Raw genomic sequence first — 16,323 nt, forward strand, 5'->3', positions numbered from 1 at the left:
GTTTTCTATCCAGATTTGATGTCCATGACTAGGAGGTACATTTTCTATGTTTATAAGTACATAAACAAGTACACTTAGATTTTTTACACTATGGAGTATAGTAAACTTCAAAATCATATGCTGGCCCATTTAATTTGATAATTACTTACATTTCCAAAACTGACCCATTCGGTTACTCTTTTATTTGTAACACGGGTAGTCTGTGGAAGAGCTGGGATATGAATCCTCATTTTTCATTTAGACCCATAACTATGAAAGCATCTTTTTCAAAGGGTACTGTAAGAAATATACCTGGAAATCTAAACACTTCTACATAAAACTACAAGAAAGAATACTTTTTCACCTTTCAGGAAAAACAGGTTGTAAGAGCTTTCTCAGTGTCCCCTAACCATCACAAATGTATTTTGCTGTTTTGAGAGCAAGAAGCATGAGATAAGACAAATGTGTAATTACTTCTTGACCCACTCTTCTGGGTTATACATTTTCATGAGGTGCCACGATTCATTATTTGCATTGATATGTACAGAAGGATGGGGCTGCTTAGTTGATATTCATTTATTCAACAGTCTGTAATCTATATTTAATGGAGTACCAGACTGTGGCATAATAAACCGTTTAAAAAGATAGCTGCTGCTTACACAGGGGTTATTGCTTGCATAACCTGTACTTATTTTTCATTACAAAACTAAAAGAGCAAAGCATAATTCACACAAGAAAATGAAGTTAACATTTAATGGCTTGAAAAATGATAGTGTACCATAATGCTGTGCAGTACTCTGAACACTTATAAAACAAAACAAGGGAGCAAAAAAATAAATACAAATAAAAAGGCATTAACAGTGCACTGTGAAATATGGGCACCAAAGCAAAACAATGCATTCCAGTTTGCCACCTGCTTAGCAGGACCGCTCAAAGATTGCTAATTAGTCTGAAACAAGCAGATTCGTGAGTTACTGAGCACACACACTTACCCTTAACAGTGTCACAAATGCTGAAACGTTTTTGTTGCTTTTCCCTTCCTTAAGTTTTCCTCCTTGGAAATAGAAGTTTTCACACCATGCACAGAAGTGCTGTGTGCACATCTCTGCATATAACTGTGGAAGCTATTGACAAATATAACGATTGCCTCTACAAAGACATCTTGCTGTAGGTCAGATACCATCTAGGCTTTAACTGAATAGTTTTATTAAGCTGCAAAGTCTTGTTCCCAAGCTGATAGCAGAATGAGAGAGATCTGCCCTGGTAATCAAGATCAGTGAGGAGAACTCAAGGCAGGTAATGGGATAATGGTAGGGATAGGGTAGGGATAGGGAAGCCCTAAATTTGGGGGTGCTTACAAGTCTGACACCTTTAACTATGTCTACAATAACAGGGTTTCCCAACTCATCTCTCATAGAAATATTGGATTTGTCCAGAGCAGCTTAGCTTCTAAAAACAAATGCTGTTTTAGTGAGGATCTGTTAGCCCCACAGAATTTTAAAGTGCCTCAAATTGGGAAATATGAGCTTTGTTCTTGACGGAAGCTTGACAGGGACTTGTTCTTGCGTACGCTGGAGGTTATCGAGTGACAGCAGCAGCGCAGTGTGGATTCAGGGTGTGCAGCTATTCCTCCTTCGGGGAGATATGGAGTCCCCAGCACCACCTTCCACTGCGACACCACTGGAGGGACCTAAAAACCAAACCACCAGATTGAAATGTCAGTTGAGAACCAGATCTGTGGCCATGTTTCCTGCTGGCATAAATAGGTGAGTTCACTTACAGTGATTTGAAAGGAAACTTTCCCCTTCCAGGCAGCAGAAAATAGTTTCCTGCAAAGTGTGGTGACCTCTGTTTCAGACGGAAAAACCACATAAGCTTCTTAGATGAATGTCAAGAGAGAAAAAAATAAAAATAAAAAAAATAACTAGAACAAAACACTCTCAAGGGCTTTAAAAGTATGATTTAATTGGTGGCTAAAGGATTTCAAGTACCAATTAGGGGTCATTGTGGGGTTGAAGAAATTGGAGGAGGTTTTTTTAATCCTTGTATTTAAGAAGCTTTTTCTGCTTGTAATGCTATCACGTTGTATAATTCAGTGAGTGAACGTGATATACATAGAAAATTAATGATCATCGTGCCTTGTTGGCTTTTTAAGCTTCCATTTTACGTATATGTCTGCTGAAGAACTTTTCTATTTTTGTGCCTTTGGTTGCTCTCTTCTGGGAGTTGCATAAACACCACAGAAAGCTGACACCTGGGAATCCTTGCAGTTGCCTTAAGGGCAATTAGCTATAAAAGACAGGGCTAAAAGCTAATTGCTCTGGTTTAGTCCTCAAAGTGCAGGTGGAGTTTGCTGAGAAATGAAAGTCAGGCAGGAGAAAGGCCAGTTAAAAATTTCTCTCTCTTGAGTTTAACTGGAGCTTTTTTAGGACTGAACTCCTGCCAGTTTGGCAGTAAATCTCATGTTCTAGTGTCTGCTGGGATGAGGTCTTGAATTTTTACTTTGTGGTTTAAATGTTTGGGATATTTTGTGCCTTTCCTTCCCTTGTTGGGGGGGCAGGGGGGGAATCAACATCAAAAACGTGATGGGACTGGGAAGAGGAAAAGATCTAGACTGTCAATGCTTCTAGAGCCTGTGTGGCTGCAAAGTGTACTGTGATTGAAAGCTGGGTGCATGATGACAACCAGAGGACATCAGCAAAAGGCATTTCTCATGTTCTTCACTCGGCTTGATAAGTAAAGCCAATACACTGTCTTCCCAGATACTTTTTGTATTAGATATGTAGTAAAAAATGGATGTTTAGGAAAGATTTTAATCTGGTTCTATTTATTTGAGTTTGGGTGTGGGAGGAGAGCAATGAAAAAATATAAAATAGCTGCTGTATTCAAAACAATTGACTCACTGGAACTAGGAGGGAAAATTGCTTTCTCATTTCAAAATCTTTGAGTCCTCAAAAAATTTTCCTGTCATGACTTAAGATGTTTAAAATCTTCAGTTTGAAACAAACACACAAAATGCTTGTTCCAAAATCTTTAAAACAGCCTGTTTCTACCCTTTTATGTTTGTCATTTGGCTCTACTATTTGAAAACAAAGTTGAGACAAAAAGTTTTCCCCTCTTCATTTTGAAATGTCAAGAAGTGTTGTATGACTAATGAGTGGAGGAAGGAAATCACAAATTTTGGATTCAGAAATCTGCCTGAATAATCAATTTCTACAAATAGCAGTGAAAATGCAACACATGTCTTCAAAAAGCTCCCAGCTGGCTCTATTTCCATGAAGCATTTTAGACCTAGATTTACTGACAATGTTGAACAAACTGTATTTTGCGCCCTCATACTTCAAAAAGACGTCTTGGTGTAACGTATATATCCCAGAAATGGCAGGGTGTCTATGTTTGCCATCTTCCTCCCCATCCACAGGATAGCTGTGTTTTGTCCCTTGATATTTATCCATCTGCAGAAGGCCAGCCAAAAAGAGCCCATTCCATGTAACTTTTTGTCTCACTTAGTTTTTTACCTTCCAGCTGAGAGAAGTTGTTGGACCTCTCTTGCTACCATGTCCTTTGAGGGTGTTGTGAAATTGTGCTTAGCAGTTTGGAGTGGAGTGGAAAATTAGGAATGGAAGAGGCCAGGCATGGTCTCATGATCTAACCAGATCCCTTACATTTCCTTTGCTAAGACTGAGGCAATCTAGGCATCTGAGGACCCCGTAACTTTTACGTTTGACAAATCTCTATCCTAGCTGTAATGAAAGATGAGGTAAAGTTTAGCAGTAAGGTTACCTAAGAATGGTTAATCATTTGGAGGGTTTGAACCCAGGCACAGCAAATTGGCTTGATTGGTGCCTGCAAACCACCTCTTACCGAAAAAGGGAGAGAGGTCAGATCTTCTTATGCCTTAGAGAAGGATACTTTGAGACAAGGAAATATATGACTTGCTAGAAAAGGAAGGAACTTGGTGGATTTGTGATATGTAGTGTGGAAGGATATAGAATACATTTTGCATGTGCATATGCAAATGTGCATGAGTATGACTGAGGGAAGGTTGTCACACAGCATGAATGGAAATCCAGAAACAGTTTGCCCAGATTTCAGAGCTCACTGTTGAGACTGGTAAATTGTTGGTGCCAACCTTTCCAAAATAGTCAAGTGGAATTCAGTGCTGAGATATTGTTTTGTCTTCAGCTTAATGCAAAAAAACCCCTCTTTCTTCTTATTAACATCTTCATAGTTGTCCTGGTTTTGGCTGGGATAGAGTTAATTTTCTGTCTAGTAGCTGGTATAGTGCTGTGGTTTGGATTTAGGATGAGAATAATGTTGATAACACACTGATGTTTTAGTTGGTGCTCAGTAATGTTTATACTACTCAAGGACTTTTCAGCTTCCCCTGCTCTGCCAGGCGCACAAGAAGCTGGGAGGGGGCACAGCCAGGACAGCTGACCCCAACTGGCCCAAGGGCTGTTCCATACCATATGGCGTCATGCTCAGTATAGAAACTGGGGGGAGTTGGCTGGGAGGCAGCGATCGATCGCTGCTTGGGGACTGGGTGGGCGTCGGTCAGTGGGTGGTGAGCGGTCGCATCACTTTTTTGTTGTTGTTTTTCCCTGGGTTCCCCCCCCCCGTTGTTTTCCTTTTCATTACAATTTATTTATTGTTGTTGTTATTATTATTATTATATTTTATTTCAATTATTAAGCTGGAATTAGCCCATGAGTTTTCTTACTTTTGCTCTTCCCATTCTTTCCCCCATCCCAGCGCAGGGGGGAGGGGGAAGGGAGAGCGAGCGGCTGCGTGGTGCTTAGTTGCCGACTGAAGCTAAACCACAACAATAGTTCCAAGAAAATCAACATTACTTTGATAAGCATGGCAAGAAAACTCAACTGAAATATGCTTTAGGCTAGTAGTTAGAGCATGCATGCAGGGAGCGTGGGTTCAAACTCACACAGGTGAAAGATGAGTTAGGGTCTGGAGCTCCCCTGCTTTTCATAGCAGCATTAGGTCCAGCACATAGCTGGAGAGGCACCACCACTGTCTCCTCTCTCTTCCACACCAGGCACAAATAGCTGATTGTAATCTAAGAACTGAAACTGCAATGATTCCCAAAGACTAGTTAGCTGAGTGAGAAGTGAAGATGGCAGCTTATGTTTTAGATATAGGGTTAACTTTGCGGCTCCTCATGTTAAATACTTGGGCAATTCCTGACAGTGCTACAAATGGGCACAAAAAACATCAGAGGTATTTGACATTTCCAAAGATAAGTGCCTCAAGGGTCAGAAGTGGCAGAGTGGCAGAGACCTCCCTTTCAGATTGGGATGTTTTGCTGATGTTTCAGGTATCTGAGTCTATTTTCTTGGTAAGTGCATTTTTCTAAGATAAAGCTGAATAAGGCTGGCAAAATCAGCACCTTGTGTTCGGCATTGGAGAAGACCAATTGTCTGCAGAGGCGGATGACTGCAGCAGGGATAGGACCCAGGTTTCTTGGCTTTCCAGGTTGATCCTGAAACCTTTATTGACTAGGTCTATCTGCTGCTGCAGTGGCAGGTGGGGGCTGAAAATGAACTGAAAACACAAGTAGCAGGGAAAAAGCATCAGGGCATGACAAGGAAATGCTTGCTATTTTGAAAATGCTATTTCACTAAATAATTGAGTTCCCCCTCCACATGCACGCTCATTCCATATGCTCAAAGTTTAAGCTAAGTGTTTCCTTCTTTTCATTACTTCTTTGTTATCAGTACAAACATGTAATCTTGGGCTTACTGCTAAGTGTGTATCTGTCTTCAGGTTTTATGCTCTGTAATTCCCAAGGAAATCAGTTCCTGATATCTTGCATTGAAAAACTATGCTCACTCAGCAGGCTAGAGGAGTTTTAAAACTGTAGACAATGATGGTAATCCTTTGCTTAGTTACACTACTGTAAAGCCGGAGTAAGTTTATTGTAGGAAAGAGAAGAATCAGGCTACTATTCTCAGGAGGATGTTCATTAATTATTTCTAGATAAGGTGGTGGGAGTAATTAGTGCTAGATGTTGGAATCAGCACTCAATGTAATTTGTGTCCACATAATAATACCAACATCTACCTTTGTTCAACTTCTATTATCACTTTTTTTTTTTTTAATTGAGAAGAGGGAAAAAGGCCTACTAAAAATACATGAAGTGAACTGTACATGTGTCTTTTTGGACACTGCAGATTTGTATCAGCCAATGACTTATAATATGAATGGATTTGTGTGGCAGACAGTACTGGTAATTGCAGCACCATGTAGTTAATGCGGCAGAGTGGATGCGTGCTTGGTTTGAACTGAAATCAGTGGCGGCACTCGGCTGCTCAGGTGGAGACTGTGCAGAACAGACTGACCCATGCGCTGCTCTCCAAAGGAAACGGGAGGAAACACAGTTTGGGCTGATGGAGAGGTGCGGGGTTTGCCATGTCGGTCTGAAGGTGTATTTTAGTTCTCACCAGGTAAGAATTATTCCTAGAATGGTTTAAAAGTCTAATTTCTGTTCCAAAAGAAACTGCTGTGATTCCAGACTGGTTTCCTTCCCACAAGGAGACCAGTGGAGCCCAGGATATTTTGCCCTTTCTTGGAGCAAAGAATTCTGAGATAATTAGGACCTGGAGGTCCCAGGAATATGTTTCCCATAACATCCACAGAAGGATATGGAGATTAATGTTGCCCTAAGTATAAACATTTTATTCTGAGTATTCTTGTGAAATTATTAGGATGTTTTTAAATTTTTCTTTTACTTTGAGGGAATTCTTCAAAACCTGTTCTCTTTTCCCAGAAACTTCTGATTTCCAAAAGTGCCTCGTATACCAACACTTCTTTATTTTTTTGAGAAGTATTTTGCCTGACCAGTTCTCTGCTGTAGGAACTTACCCTGGCAGGCTGCCTATATTGTGCTTTTTCCCCTGTAAGCCAGGTTTTCAGTACAGATTTGGGCTTTGTCAACCAAACCCCCTGATATACTGTTTCAGGCAGCATTAGTATGCACTTTTGAAGATAGCTGGGTGCTGACACTGAGGAACACCCTGATGTTATAGCATAGTAGGACCCAGTTTTGTTGTTATACCAGTGGTAATCTCACAGTATTTTACCTGTAATTTCTTTTACTGAATGTCTGACATCTTCAAGTGTAAGCAATATGTAATTTTATCAGGCCTTCACGTGATGCTCCCACTCAACCATCAGGAAACATCTGGAGACCTTCCTTTTCATTTCCTGCAATCACCATGAGATGGCAGTTGTCATTTGCTGGACTTGCTTCACCCCATTTGAACCAAAACGATTCAAAGCTTATTGATCCTCGGAGACACCAAGCTTTCCAGCTTCGCTGTTTGCAGCATGCAAGTGTGAAACTTTACAAGTGACTTTTAAAGGCAGCCAAGGAATGTGTGAGACAGATTGTTAGGAAAAAAAACCCCCAACAACCCAACTTTATTTAATTTGATGGTGCAGAGCTTTATGCCAAAGTGAGGCATGTGTTTGCTGTTAGCGATCAAAGTGGCTTAGCGAATGAAAAGTGACATTTTGTTTATGGGATTTTACAAGCAGGGGATCCCTAGGGAAATTAATTTGGCCCTCTGGAACGCTGCCCTCCTCCATGTCACTTCCCTGGCAGCCCCAGCATTTTTTTATCACAAAGCTCGATATTAGTTTTTGGGTAGATGGAACCCAGAGGGAGGGATGTGGGTGCAGTATGTAGCTCCACATTATATTGCAAACCCATGGCAGGTCTCCAGCATTTTCATAGTGCTCCCTAATAAATCATCAGGTCACAGGTAATGGCCCAGATCCTGGGCTGCAGCTAATGAGCTACCAGCCAGGGAACCGGGTTTTATTTTGTCCTTTCAATAAAATCCCAGAGCACAAACCCAAGCTTTTTAAAATAGTGCTCCCCATACATAGCCTGGAGGTAGTCTAAATAATTTAGATTCTTCTTCATCTCTGTTATTCTGTGGAAAAAAAAAAGAAGCCTGAAATTTCTCAACTTATTTCTTAATAACAGTTTGCTCCAATTTGTGTCTCCATTCTCTCTAATTATATTGCCACTCCATTTTCAGCTGGACATGCTATTGTTATTTTTTCATGAACTGAGTGTCTTGTAATTTTTTTCAATGTGTGTTGTTAAACAGCGAATCCCCTCCACCATGTAGGTGGCCAAATGATAGTAATTCAGAAGAAGTGCATCACTTCTCACTGATTTTTTTTTTTTTTGGTGGAAATCAGTAGTGCCTTATATTTACAGCTTGCAAATTTTACCATCTAATATTCAATGTAGTTTTATGTCTGAAAACGTGAGAGGGTATTCTAGTTATATCACATTATCACCATGAATAGTTAAAAAGAATCAATAAATGACACCTTTGTTGATTATATCCTGGGGGTTCAAGAGATGGAAAGTGATATACACTTGTGAAATTGCTGTTTTCAGCCATGTTCTTGCAATGCCAAGGCCTTGAGCAATGGAACTGATCTTCACAATGTCAGCTATCCCATTCTACAGGATTGATAATGCAGGATGAAATTGTATTTTCCAATGCTTAGTTTACTCCTCTTTGAAATGAGTCCCAGATTTGTCTAGGCTAGAAGGGACTGAGATGTATATGTCTGGGCTCTTATATCACAGGACATTAAATTCCACCCAGTTCTCCTTGTAACAGACCATTTCAGGGCATGAAGTAAGATTTGGTTAAGGAAAGACATCGAATCATGGCTTTGAAGAGGTGATGAAGGCTCTATGCTTTTCCTCAAGAGTTTCTTAGTCAATCTCTTTGTCAAGCATGCATGTAGCAAATTTCTCATTGTTACTTATCTGATTTCAGTTTCCAGGCTCTGGTCATGCCTTTCACCAAAAGACTAAAGTGTTCTTTATGCACCATACTTCCTCTCTGTGAAGATACTTACATATTTCAACCAGGTCACCTCTCATTTCTTTCCTGATCAGTTAAGCAAATTGAGCTCTCGGAATCCCACAATCATACCTTTTTTCCCAGCCTTAGAATAAATTTCTGTGAATCTTTTTCTACCTTTCTAGTATCATACTACTCTTCTTAACTTGTTTTTTCCTTGCTCTTCAGCACGCCCCTCAAAAAAAAAAAAAAAAAAAAAGAGGTATTATGCCAATGCCTGGTATATGGAAATCTAAAAAGCTATGAAAGGTTAGAGCTTAAAATAAATGTAAAAGGTCCTTCAGTTGCTAAACTTTTCCAACCACAGCCAGTTAGGCAGGAAAATTAATCTCATTCTCCCTTGGAGTTCATGAAGGAAGACAATGGTAAATGAACTTCTTGAAGCAACAAAATTGCTCAGCTTAGAAGGGGAAAAGTCATTTTTTTCCCCATTCCAATTAAAATTGTGGAACGTGTTTATATAAAGGAGAACAATTTTAATGGGAAAAGAGAAGTCCATTCCAGAATAGCCTATAACCTGCTGTTTCTCAGCATCCTCATGTTTATGTTTGCCTGTCTCTAGTGAGTGCCCTAGCCTGAAGAGGTCTGGGTGAATATATTTTTTTAATGTCTGTTAATGACTGCTCATGACTGTGATGCTGCCATCCCGATAATGATATTACCTGTCTGTTCCTCTCTTTCTGGGGGAGAATCTGCCCTTCTCAAGGTTATAATCCTCCATGAGCTCACCTGGTACCCAGTCCGCTGGTGTTTCCTTCCCAGTCCAGAGAAGAAGAGGGGTGGAAAGAGCAGTACAGAGGAGGACAAGACCAGTAGATCGATAGCTCTACTGCAGCATGGACTGATTGCCAAAATGCATGTTAGGGAAGCACTGTGTACACCTTCAAGAGTTTGTAAGAGTTTGATATGTTTGTAAGAATACATATCAAAAGATAAAAAGAAATGAGAAGAAAAAATGAAAGTAAGTAAAGTTGTGGCTGGGAAGGATGGTAACCTGTCTCTCATGAACATTTCCTTCACATGGGTCTGTGCCCTGATTGGGAATTAGAAACTGGAATCCTGGGAGGAAAAAAAAGGTAAATAAGGAAGTGAGGAAGAAAAGAAAGGGTCCAAAAAATCAAAAAGACCTTCAAACATTCTGTCAGATTTCCTAGAAGATGTCTATGATGCCCTGATGAAATAACAGCAGCATAGGGTAGAATATCAGAATTTGGTTTCTGCTAAGAGGAGAAGGTGGATTTTTTACTGAAAAGTTTATTTTTCTAAATCTGCCTTCAGCAACACAAAACTTTGGTACAGCCAAGGGCATTACCTATTTTTATATATATATATATATATAAAAATATATATATATACATATATATATATGTACAGACTTTTGACATAGCTTTGACAACATTTAAAGACACTTTAGTCTTTTTCTCCCTCCCTTCTCACTTTCCAGCTCTTTCCCACCTGTTTAGTTTAGCAGTTTTGTTTCACTTTCAGCAGCTATATATTATGCATGTGCACTTCAGTAACGTTAACAAGAGTTCTGCAGCACACTAGTTTTGTACATAAGTACTCCTCTTGAAAGCATAAAATCAAATTGCAATTGTTTAATAACAACTGCTTTTGTCATAACAAAAGAAACTAGACTCTCTGAAACATATTTTTTATGGGGACATAAACCCTGTAGACACTCTGCTGCTTTGTTATTAATTTGATGATTCCTTAGATATACACAGAAAAACATTTAAAGAAATTATTTGTTTTCCCTGGAAATTGTCCTTTCTTGTGTGTTCAGTGAAATACTGCTGAGTATAAGTTCCCAGTTTGGTTAATGTTACACTTACTTGATTTATACTACTGGGGCTGCTTATATATGTAGGCATATTTCTTAACAACCTACAAACCAAAGTTTTAAAATACAAGAGCTTTGCTAACATTTTTAATGCAATGAAAATGTCTTGGTTTTAGAGAGGATATTTTTCAGAACTTGTAGCGGGAATTAACTGTTTGGATTTTATTTGTAACTCCTGAATCTCTAACTTTGGTATTCTAATTGCACTGGAAATGCAATTGTTCTCTTGAATTAAGAATTTCTGGAGATGTGTGACTGCTAAATGTGAAATAGGTTTGATATGAAAATAATAAAAATAAAATCTCAATTATCATGAGCATTTATGCACCAATAAAGCATTAAAGACAGGAAAGTGCCAGTGTTAGTGGCTGGTAGCTCAGAATTTCATTGATGGATGGAAAAGAGGATACACATTCTGTCTGTCTCCAAGTTATGTGAACTTACATCTGCCTTCCACCAGGCATTTCTGACTTACAGGACAATTCTTGGTTTTGGGGGGAAAACAAAACAAAAAACCCCCCAAAAAAGCAAAAAACCCCACTCCAGCAATCTCTCCCACTTCCTGCTGGGATCACTCTTTGAGCTTTAAAGGTGTAAGGGGAGAGGAGCACATCTGGACAGGCAATAACACTGACAAGTCAGGAAACTCTGACCACATCCCTGCATGAAATAGAAGCCAACCAGTGAGATGTGAGAAGACTACTTAGAGTGCAAATATTATTCTGTATCTGTTAGCAGCCACTTAGTCTATCAATAACAGACAAGGCATAAAGACGTTAACAAAATCTTATAGTGTAATTTTTCGCTTCTACAGATTTTTTTTTTGTCTTTTTAAAACCTGAGCAACTTAGTAAAAATAAAATAATTCACTTAATATCTCCAAGTTGCAGAATCTTCACTTTAAGTTGATCTTTTTCTTCATTTTCTTAATTAAAAATGTTTTTCATCTGGAAATGTTTGCCCTACTCTTACAGCATCAGCAAAGCAAGGGGAAAAGCCCAGAATACTACTTTGACAGTGTGTCTGTTTCTTCATACTTGTGTTTGAAACAGCTCTGATCTACGAATAGGCTTTGACTTTCTGAGGAATGAAGATGGGACCTGGGGTAACACACGCTGTATTTCTGTGCTGGCTGATGACAAGATAGCTTGGTAAATGACAGAACTGGAGCCGGGAGGGTATCAAACACACGGCAGCAGCTGTCACGGGCTCCTTGCTGTGAGTGCATGCAAGGGACTTCAAAAGCTGGAGTTCTCCAGGGATTCCTTGAACTCGTCTTTGTTTTTCTTTTGTTGTTGTTGTTGCTTTTTCCCCAATCATGGCTCTCTGCCTAGCTTTTCTGTATTGCTACATCTTCTTCTCATCCCTTCTGAGTCAAATTGGGAAGCTGTGAATATCTCCTGATCTTGTGTCTAGAGGGGATATGAATTTTTAATCATTACTATCATCCATTATCATAATTATTTTATTGTATTTATGTAGTGCTGCTGGTCTGGCTGATGTTTTTATGAAGCGATGGAAAGGAAGGTCCTAACCTAAAGGATTTTACAGTCTATTTGTGAGATGAGCAACATCACAGTCACAGCACAATCTGGGAGCTGATGGGGAGCACTAGGATAATGAAGTCAGAGGAAAAGGAGGTGTCATTTAGGGCATATTTTCCTCTTAACTTGTTATCTTTTTACTGACTTGCCTTACCTTGCAACAAAAAACCTTCTGTTAGTTTGTCTGGTCAGGTGTGAAATTGGCAGCAGAAATGTAGAAAGACAAACAAACACAAAGGCCAAAAAAACCCCAGCCAGACTTCATGCACTTAAATTCAACTCAAGCTGACACAGTCAGGTCCACCAGCCTTTTGTTGGAGCTACTGTCCTCTGGATTTGTAAACTCAGGAAAGCAGAAATTACCAGCCAGGTTTAGAAAGGAGTCCATCTCAGCCAGTATCATGTCTTAGACCACTTGGTTTAGAGGTGAGAATCTCTCTAGTTCACAGATTTGGGACTATCTGTCCCAAGAACAGGTCTTGTCTCTAATAACTTCAGACACACAAGTGACTGCAAACTTTTAAGTTACAGTCACATATATTTTTCCATGATACCCATCCATACCTTCCCGCTTGTGACGCAAGTGGATATATAGAGTTGGCTTAGGTCTCTAGGAAAGGGTATTAAACCAGTTAGAAAGGCTATCATTTGCTTGAGCTGATAGCCTGGGGCTAGTGTCAGCAGACATATGCTGCTGACACACATAGGCCAGTTAACAATCGGGTAACAAAATTTGCATGGCAAAATGAATGAGTCATTGGAATAAATGCAGGCATCCAGGGATTGCTGTAAAATAGCTGGAATGAAGACAACCAGTATATTTGCACAGCACCTTACATGGGGACCTCCTAGTTTTGATGAAGGGACAATGTGATCTAGACAGGGACTATTGCTGCCATAATATACATGAGAGCAGAAACATAACGTGAGCCAAGAGCAAGACCGAGTGTCTCCTTTCCTAATGCGTTGGTCAGCAAATTGAGGAGAGGTGAGTTTTTGGATTCTGTCTGAAGACCACTTGTAATTTTCAGCTGAGGAAGAAGATGATGGCTTTGACTGCTTAATGGAGCTGGGTGCAATGAACAGATTAGATGCACTTCCATCTGCTTCTGGGTGCAATTCAGCATAATTTAGGGCTTAGTTTATCCTGGTGATGTACGAAAGCACTTCTCTCCTTTTGTCTTGTTTCAACACTTGCTGCTGCTGTTGGTCCTGAAATTGGAAGACCAGAGGGTAGGAGTCAGAGCTCTCTGCTGGGGCGGACAGGCAGAGCTCTGCTGCTGCACAGCGTGCAGTACTTGTTCCTTAGCATGTTCTAAGGAAAATAACTTGATCCAAGCTACTGGATTTCAGCTGAGGAGAGGTCTTTTGCTGCTTTAGATAAAACTTCTATCATAAGATGATGGCACCTCTCCCTTCTGCTCAAGGGAGCAGCTCCTTACATCGCTAGCTGCTTGCATCCGTTTTGATGCATAATCACTTTCCTAAAGGGAGGGCCAGGACTGCAGGTGTCTGGTGATACCCACTGCCAGCTCTCCATGGGCCTGTTTGCTAGAGCCTTTTGTTACGGGAGCTGTATCACAAAATGATAAAAACTCTTAAGGTGTTACTTTGGGCAGCAAAATTTGTTCAGAGCATGATCTGCTATCTCATTCTCCCTTCCCCACTACACACATGCACATTAAGATCAATGGAGATTTGCAAATGTTTTGATTTGTTAGAATTTGTAATGGGACTTAGACATTCTTCCAAATAATGTTATTTGACCCACGTTTCAGGGCTGGAACAGGTTAAAATTATAAAATGGTGACCCTCTTCAGAAGTGATTATTCTGATGATCCTTTTTTCTTTACGTGGAAGGCAAAGCCCATGTATGGCAAGGCAAAATGGCTTCCAGAGCATTCGTGTAATAATTATTCTGATTTTTTCCACAAAAGCTTTGAAAAATGTTCCTTTTTAAAAGAATGCTAGGAGAAAAAGGTTTATCTCTGGGTTTAAAAAAAAAGTTTGTGTATTTGCTGAGTTATCGAGATGCCCTCTATGTTCGTGTTCTCATTCTTTAAATTATATTTCTCCTGACAAACTCATTTTCAGTCACAGTAATGAGCAGATAAACAAGAGGTAGCAGTGGATAGCTGCAGAGTGAATAGAATAATTCAGAGGGGGAACTTTTTTTCCCTGAAGAGCATGTCAGCCCTTAAAAATTTATGCATCTAGCCTTGAGATATGCAAGCCATATGCATAAATAAATAAGCTTTTGAATGCATGCCATAGGTTTTGGCAGTGCTGGAGATATCAGGGGAGAAAAAAACAGAAAAAAAAATTCAATTGTTCTTGACTATTGAAGATGTACAATTATTAGGTCTAGTAATTAGATAATGAAATTGTCCCTAATAAATCTGTCTTATGGCTTTTGGAACTTTGTGTAGCCATGAGCATGAGGTTTTTACTGAATGCAAATCTGAGTACCACAACCTTTTGCTGAGCATATTATCAACTTACGAAATTTTGAAGTTTTGAGGGAGGAACATGTCCATCCCATAATTTCACCATCAGAGGCAGAAGAAACACAAACTAATGATAAGGCATTTAATAGATACATTGCCTTTCCAATGAACTAGGTAAAAAAAACCCCAAATCTTCATGCAGTGGTGCTCATCCATCCACCTGTCAATGGCTGATAGCCTCATGTTTTAACTGGAAAAGCTCAGAAGTCTCTTAGCCACTGTATTCACTGCAAGAAACTATCTTGGTGCTTTGATTTAGAGGTGTGTTTATAAGCTTTGTTAAACAGGAATCTTAAAGTACTCTGCAATAGTTCTGGGACAAGATGGGAAGAATGTCTTTGTGGGGTTTTGTACGGGAAATCCTAGTGTACTTTCCAAAGTCACTGTCGTTTCTGTTCCGCAGATGAGTGTATATGGAGTGTGGGTAGCTGAGCTGGTGTGGTGGTGGTGGGCTTCTTGCAATTATATAAGACATTACCCGGCTTTTGGTACCATTGGTAGGTTTTTGCATGGTGACAAGTCCTACAGGATTTACTGGCTGCCTGTCAAGTGAGGCACTGACTGAGGAGAGCAGTGACCTCTCCAGCTCCGTTTCCCCTCTCTGGTGTCCAAACCTTATGGAATAATACTTTTAAGGCTTATAGCTTATAAGACTTTTAGCTTATAAGTGCAGGATGTTGTGGGTTGGCAGGCAGCTCTGGTGGCAACCCAGAGAATACTTGTTAATGGCAATGATCCTCAGGGTTTCTTGAAGGGTGTTTTCGAGAAATCCATGCAAGGATCTGTCTGTCTTTCTGAAATACTATTTTATTAACTGGAATACAATATTGTCTATTAAAAATAGAAAGAACAGAAGGGAACCTGACAGGAAAAAAACACCCAGCTCTTCAGAGCTGGCCTAATCCTTATCTGGGCAGTAATAGTCCAGTCACATACTTAAAAACAGTTCATGGTAACACTAGAAATAAGTTTTGCAGTGACTTTTTAGCCTTGAAAATGCAATCTGTAGGAACAAGGTCTTTTACTGAATTTTTCAGTCATTGATGTGACATGTAATGGTATGTTAATTTCATAGTTCCTTTAATACTGGGATGCTTTCAAGAGCTGAATGAAAAATGCTTCTTTTCCTGGGAGAATCATGTCCTTTTTAATTTTGTATTACATTTTTGGGGTTTTCACTCCAATCTTTGTAAATTGAAAGTACTTTTCTTCTTAGTAACGAAGGAGACAAGCTTTTTCATTGAGGATTCTGTTGTCAGTGGCAAGGTTTTTTAAGGTAAAATTATTTTTTTTAATTCGGAATTCCATTTAGTGAAATAAAATTAACTTCTAAACCCATCATTTCTCATCACTACGTCTTACAAAAGATTTCATTCATGATTTACAGAATTTATAGCCAACAAGTTAGATGCCAGAACTTAGAAAACCTACAGTTTTTTTCCCCCTTTCTGTATGTTGCCTACACCTTGACAGTATACAAATTCACTGCTCTGCCAATAACTTGAGCCTTGCTGGTCTGTGTCTCAGTTTGAATGTAT

The sequence above is a fragment of the Mycteria americana genome, chromosome 9 (assembly GCF_035582795.1).
Source record: "Mycteria americana isolate JAX WOST 10 ecotype Jacksonville Zoo and Gardens chromosome 9, USCA_MyAme_1.0, whole genome shotgun sequence".
In the NCBI taxonomy this organism is placed as follows: domain Eukaryota; kingdom Metazoa; phylum Chordata; class Aves; order Ciconiiformes; family Ciconiidae; genus Mycteria; species Mycteria americana.